Source organism: Vigna radiata, chromosome 2 (genome assembly GCF_000741045.1).
Source record: "Vigna radiata var. radiata cultivar VC1973A chromosome 2, Vradiata_ver6, whole genome shotgun sequence".
Lineage (NCBI taxonomy): Eukaryota > Viridiplantae > Streptophyta > Magnoliopsida > Fabales > Fabaceae > Vigna > Vigna radiata.
In genome coordinates, this window is record NC_028352.1 from 16,138,093 (window position 1) to 16,145,222 (window position 7,130).

At 32.1% G+C, this 7,130-nt stretch overlaps 1 long non-coding RNA gene across 2 annotated transcripts; it reads left to right on the top strand.

The window, feature by feature from the left end:
• The first annotated feature begins 1,011 nt into the window (after window positions 1–1,011).
• Window positions 1,012–6,607, top strand: LOC106755667. Of its 2 annotated transcripts, XR_001375417.2 has the most exons (5): window positions 1,012–1,389; window positions 1,472–1,532; window positions 1,618–1,938; window positions 5,322–5,595; window positions 5,750–6,607. It is a non-coding gene; the product is annotated as an uncharacterized LOC106755667 (long non-coding RNA). The 2 variants fall into 2 exon arrangements; XR_001375416.2 differs by having other exon boundaries at window positions 1,043–1,389; window positions 5,322–6,607.
• Window positions 6,608–7,130: the final 523 nt, after the last annotated feature.

The following is a 7,130-nucleotide window of genomic DNA, read 5'->3' on the forward strand; positions in this document are numbered from 1 at the left end:
AATATGATCATTTAACTAAGTTTATGACATATTAACTATCTCTTTTTAATTAATTTAATCCTACAATTTTGGGTCAAATCTATCTATGGATTAATAAAGTTTTGTTTGTGAAACTCAATCATTGAAAACCCTTCAAACAACATTGAACTGCAAGCTATATAAACATTGTTATTGAAGTCAAAATGGTCAAAGTGGTTGTCCAATGTTATATGATCATTTAACAAAGTTTATAACATATTTAGCCACTTCTTTTTCGTTTATTTGACCTAGTGTTTTCATAGAAAATGTATGCATGTATCATTAATAAAGTCTTGTTCCGAAGAAACCTAGTTAAGATAAACCAAGAAGAGTTAATACTAAACTCTCATAACCTTAAAAAGCAAAGACCTCTAAAAACACTAAAGCTAGAATGTAATAGAGTTGACTTATAATAAATCTCTTAAAATATGTTGTTTGATTTAGGTATATAGAGTTCAAAGCTTGAAATGTTTTAATTATAGCAAACAATTTAAGTGGTTTTCATCCATTTATTTATTGTTTTTTATTTATTTTTTTATAATAAGTTTTATTTATCTATATGTGCAATATAATTTTATTATGGATTTGATGTATTTTTTAATTTTTTTTTTAATAAAATTTTCATGTAATGAAAGCGATGTCACTTATTTGGAATAAAGTCTTGTTCATAAATCTCTCAATCAATGAAAACCATTCAAGCAACAGGACTTGAAAACTTTACAATCATTGTTATTAAAATTCAAGTGGTTTTTCAATATTATATGAATATTTAAGGTTAAATAGATTCAGTAGTCCCTATTTTTTCTGGTTTTCTTTCAGTAGGTCTCGTTTTTTAAAAATGATCAAATTTGGTCTCTGAATTTGAAAAATTAAACCAATCAAAAATATTCCGTTAACTTCCTTGGACAACATTAAAAATCATTTTTACTGGCAAAAATAGCTGTTATCTTGTAAACAAGTGGCACGTATTTTAAAACGTGGACTTAAATTATTTGTTTATGCATAAAATTCAAATAGCAAGTGGTTTCATTAAAAGTAAAGGTAAAAGAATTTTATATAAATATAACTGTGTTTTTTTATTTCTGAAGTAAGCTAAAACAATGTGTTGATCTTGATCGTGGTGGTGGAAGACGAAGATGAAGAGGAAAAGCCACAAGACTGGAAAGAAGTAGAAAGATGAAGGGCGCGTTGAGTAACGGCACCACAAGTCTCCCTCATTCCTCTCAACCAACCATCTTCTGCCACTTCTTCTTCTTGCTTCCAGAACTTTTTCGATTGCGAACCTCCCAACACGTCTTCATCGCTAGTTCCGGTCACCGATGATTCCTTCGCCGACGACAGAGACTATATTCTCAGCCAGGACTTCTTCTGGTACTTATCTTATTATCCCTATCGAATTTTTGCGATTTCGTTTCCTCTTTCGCTCACGCGGTTCCGTTTTTGTTCCTGGTAGCACTCCGGATTACATCACTCCTGACAATCAGCATCCTTTGGATGGCTTTGATTGTGATATGGTAATGTATTTCAAATTGATGATGTTGTGGTTCTTGCCATTGCATTGAAAAGAAATTCGAGCTTATTAGGGTTTCTATTTCGCAGGATACACCCTACCCCAAATCGCCTGAGATCAGTCGTATTTTATTGTGCTTTTTGACAATCTATTACCGAGTTTTATGTTTTCGGCATTCGTATTTTTTACGAAGAGTCTGAGGATTAGAAATCCATGTACACCTTTGACATCCTCTGTATGGGTCACTCCGATCACTCCTTTTTCTCTGTATGGGTTCTCTTCATACAATAGTACTCTTTTGACATCGAAGAGCAAGGACTCAACCTTGATCCCGCAAACCAACATCCTTCGAAGAATAACACCACCCCAGCTTCGGTACCCTTTTCCCAATTTCTCCAATTCTTTTACAGGTAAAACTACTGTAACCACGTGTTTCTTCAATTTTATGCATAAACAAATAATTTAAGTCCACGTCTTAAGACATTACGTGTCATCTGTTTACAAAATGACAGCTACTTTTGCTAGTATAGATAATTTTTAACGCCGTCCAAGAAAGTTAATGGAATATCCTTAATTGATTTAATTTTTCAAATTCAGGGATCAAATTGATCATTTTTAAAAAATGGGAACCTACTTGAAAAAGACCAGCAAAAATAGAGACCATTGAATCTATTTAACCAATATTTAACCAAGTTTATAACATATTTAATCACATTTTAAAACTAATTTAGCCTTACAATTTCTGACCAAATCTATCCATGGATTAATAAAGTCTTATTCCTGAAACTCTCAATCATTGAAAACCATTCAAGCAACAAGAAACTAAAAGCTTTGTAAACATTTTTATTGAAGTTAAAGTGGTTGCACAAGGTTCTATGATAATTTAGCTAAGTTTATAACATATTTAACCATTTTTTTAAACTAATTTAGTCTAGATATTTCTGGTTAAATCTATGTATAGAAATAAGGTCGTATTCTTGAAATTCTTAATCAATGAAAACTATTCAAGAAGTAGGGAATTCAAAGCTTTATAAACATTGTTATTGAAGTACATATAAATCCAATATTATATGATCATTTAACAAACATTATAACGTATTTAACATCTTTTTGTGGGCAAATGTATGCATGGATTAATAAAGCCTTGTTCTTGAAACTCTCAATTACTGAAAATCATTCAGGTAAAATCGAATCAAAAGGTTTATAGACATTGTTTGTACAAGGTTATATGATCATTTAGCCAACTCTCTAACATATTTAATCACATTTTTTTAACTAATTTAACCCAAGTGTTTCTAGTAGAATGTATGTGTGGATTAAGAAATTTTTGTTTCAGAAACTCTGAATAACTGGTAGACATTCAAGAAATATGGAATTCAAAGGTTTATAAATATTGTTATTCAAGTTCAAGTTGTAATATTTGGGAAAAATAGGAGTATTAGAAATAAAGTAGTATTGTGACTTAGATGTTTTTGTTTGGTAATTAATGTTTTTTTTTGTGTACATATTTGTTAAGAGATAATTATTATGTTATTTTTTATTATTATATTTATATTTATGTCTAAGGGTAAAAGACTCTTTTACATTTTATTAATTAGATGCAGAAATTATTATATGGTAGTGTAGAAAGGAAAAACATGTAAATTAAATAATATGGAAAATTAATAAAAAGATATTATATATAAATCTTTTGAAGATTTAGTTGTTGGTTTAAAAAGTACTCGAAAGAAAATAGGGGATATAATCTTGGTGGGTTTAAAGATTAAAAGAGATATTATTATTATTAGAAAAATCATTAAGATATTTTAAAAGATATTTTGAGATATTGTTTATTAATATATATCTTGGGATATTATTAGATATTATCTTTAGATAATAATAATAAAACATAATACATTATTTAGGGACTTATCATAATAAATTAGAATAAAAATAAGATAGAATATATTATCTAAAGACTTGTCAAAAATAATTAAGTTAAAGATAAATTTATTTTATCTTATTTATATCTTTTATTTTAGTTGATTGTTATTACTTCTTATGGACTTTTATTATAAATAGAGTATCTTAGGTATATTACATATAGTTATAACTATATTAGACACCTTCTATAAAAACTTTTGCCATTAGGAAAGTAAGACAGAAACCTAAAACCTAAAAGTGAGAGGAAAGGGGAGAGAGTGAACGGGAGAGTGCAACTACATTGGAGAAGATCTTTGGGCACAGGGAGAGCCTTGGGATTGGCCAAGGTATGGGGAAGCTTACCTTTGTTTGTTTGATTGTTGTACGTTATGTGTTCTTGAAAATCTTGATTGATAATATTATAGCTAGCAATATCCTTATAGCTTAGCCATTAGAGCATAAGTCTCGTCATAATCGATTCCTTCTTCTTGACTATAGCCCTTTGTAACCAATCTGGCCTTGTTTTTTATGATTTCACCTAAATCATCCATTTTGTTTCGGAACACCCACTTTGTGCCAATAACCTGCTAAATTCTTACTCTAGGAACAAGTTCCCACACATTGTTCCTCTTAAACCGATTTAACTCTTCTTGCATAGCCATCATTCAATTTTCATCAACAAGAGCAGCTTCAATATTCTTAGGTTCAATATTCGAAACATATGCAACATTCGTACAAAATTGATTAAGTTGACATCTAGTGGAAACTCCCCTCATGATGTCCCCAATGATGTTGCTTGTTGATACATTTCTTGGTGTTTTTCACTCCTTAATTGATTTTATTCTGGGAGGATCAGCAGTATTCTCAGAATTTTCCTCTTCCTAGATCTCTTTGTTTTCCTCTTCCTCTCCTGTAGAATCTCCTGCATCTACACACTTTCTGGAATGCATTTGATTAGTAGTATCAATATTTTCATCAAATGCAACATGTACAGATTCCTCAACACACATAGTTCTTTTATTATACACTTTGTATGCTCTACTAGAAAGCGAATAACAAATAAAGATAGCCTCATCGACTTTAGAATCGAATTTGCCTAAACTCTCTTTACCGTTGTTGAGAACAAAACACTTACAACCAAAGATCCTCAGGTGTGTGATATTTAGCTTCCTTTCCATGAACAACTCGCAGGGAGTGAGTTTTAGCATTGATCTAATCACAGTCTGATTGAGTACATAGCATGTTATGCTTACAACATCCGCCCAGAAGTACTTTGGCAAGTCTCTCTCATTGAGCATAGTTCTTGTTAGCTCTTCCAATTCTCGGTTCTTTCTTTCAACAACTCCATTCTGTTGAGGGGTTCTTGGTGTAGAGAAGTTGTGTGAAATCCCCATTTCTGCACAATAGTCATCAAACACCCCATTTTGAAATTCCTTGCCATGATCACTCCTTATGGACTTGATTCTGAGTTCCGTTTCATTTTGAATCATGCTGCAAAGTTCTTGAACACCCTGAAAGTTTCACTTTTGGAAGAAATAAAGAAGGTCCAGGTATAACGAGAATAATCATCAACAATCACCAAGTCGTACAGATTACCTCTGATAACTCTCCATTTTTCCCTTTTTTTGCTATGTTAATACTCTTCTTTTAGGTTAGTTTAACTTTTAATTTTCTAAAATTAAGGTAGATTACTATAAATAGGATAAAAATAGGTTGTAAATAAAAATAATGTTAATTTTCCCATTTTAGTTAAATAAAATAGGTTTTTAAATAAATAAGTATTTTTTTTATAAAAATATTCAGAAAATTTAAAATAGAATTTTATTTCTTTTAGGCTTTATTTTCTTTTGCCAGTTTATTTGTTTCTAAATTGCTTTGTTAATGTTTGCAGGAATAAATAAAGGAAGGGGCTAGTGCTAAATGAATTGAAAATTGGGTTGAACTAGGTAGAGTAAATGGGCCAATGCTGATCTGGAGTTTGTTAGATTCGGTTGAGCATCATATTAATTTGATTCGGGTACGCCCTCGATCACCCACCATCTTCAAAGATGCGTGTAGGATTTGTAGCACCTATGAGTCATGACAGAGAGTAGGAGGATCACTTTCTTGGAAATAGCAAATTGCTCAACAACCCATGTTAATCTGTGAGGTGTTCGATGTTCAGGGTATTGATTTCATTGGTCCTTTCCCTGTTTCTTTTGGTTTCTCCTACATTCTTTTAGCTATTGATTATGTTTCGAAATGGGTGGAAGTGAGAGCCACTAGGACTAATGATGCTCGGGTTGTGGTTGATTTTGTTAAATCTCACCTCTTCTGCAGGTTTGGAGTCCCCAAAGCAATTATTAGTGATCAAGGCCCCCATTTTTGTAACAAATGTATGTAGGCTTTGCTCAAGAAATATGGGTTGTGCACAGAGTCTCTACATCATACCACCCCAAATTAATGGGTAGACCGAGATTTCAAACAGGGAAATAAAGAGAATTTTATAGAAGGTTGTCCAGCCCAACAGAAAAGATTGGAGTAACAGGTTGGATGGTGCTCTTTGGGCGCATAGGAATGCCTACAAAGAACCTATAGGGATGTCTCTCTATTGGGTTGTTTTTGGAAAGACATGTCATTTACCTATAGGGATAGAGCATCGAACATACTGGGTTGTGAAGACTTGCAACTTCTCTATGGATTAGGTTGGAGAGGAAAGGAAGTTGCAACTGAATGAAGTTGATGAGATCCGTATTGAAGCCTATGAAAACTCAAAGTTCTACAAGGAGAGAACCAAGAAGTTCCATGACAGCTTGATAATTAGAAAGGACTTCGTGGTTGGGCAGAAAGTGTTGTTATATAATTTTAGGCTCGGACTCATGGGTGGTAAGTTACGATCAAAGTGGATTGGACCTCTTATTGTTACTAATGTTTATCCTTATGGTGTAGTAGAAATTAAGAATGAATCCACAAAAACAGAGCTTCAAGGTCAATGAGCTTCGGCTGAAGCCTTTCCTCAACAATCATTCTTTGCTGGATACAATTATGGACTACTAAATCTCACTTCTCTTCCCCTTTGACTCGAGGATTTTCTTTCTCCTTTTCCATTTTTTTATTACACTTGTTCAAATCTTCTGTTTATGACATATTGGGGACATTGTGTGGTTTAAGTGTGATCTATTGGGAGAGATTATTTTTTGTTTCGTTTTTCTATTTCCAAGTTGTTTTTGTTATTTTAAGCTTGTGTCTGGTATATAGTTTTTCATATTTTACTTGATTTTTGGATTTTGTTTATGTTGTAGACTCTTCCTCCACTTGATTGATACTGATTGGTTAGAAAGCCTTGCTTTTCTCTGCTTGGAAAGATGATTATGAGGTTTGAGAGGTTGATTTGACTGTGACAAAAATACCCTGTGTGAGAATTTGAGCCACTTTATGTTCTTTTTTGTGTGTGTTATATCTTTTGATTACTTGCACATATGTCTTGGCTTGACTCTTTTTGATGATTCTTGATTGATATGCATGTTTGGAAGTGATAAATGCATTTTTGTTCTTGAGCCTCTAGCCAAATAAACCTACGTTGATCTAATCCTTTGATAACCCCTTTGAGTCTATGTTTTTCCCTTATCTTTGTTTTGAAGGTCATACATTAACCTTAAGTGAAAAACCATTATTACCTTAATTTTAAGAAATTTTGGAGCTTTAAAATTATTTTGAAAAC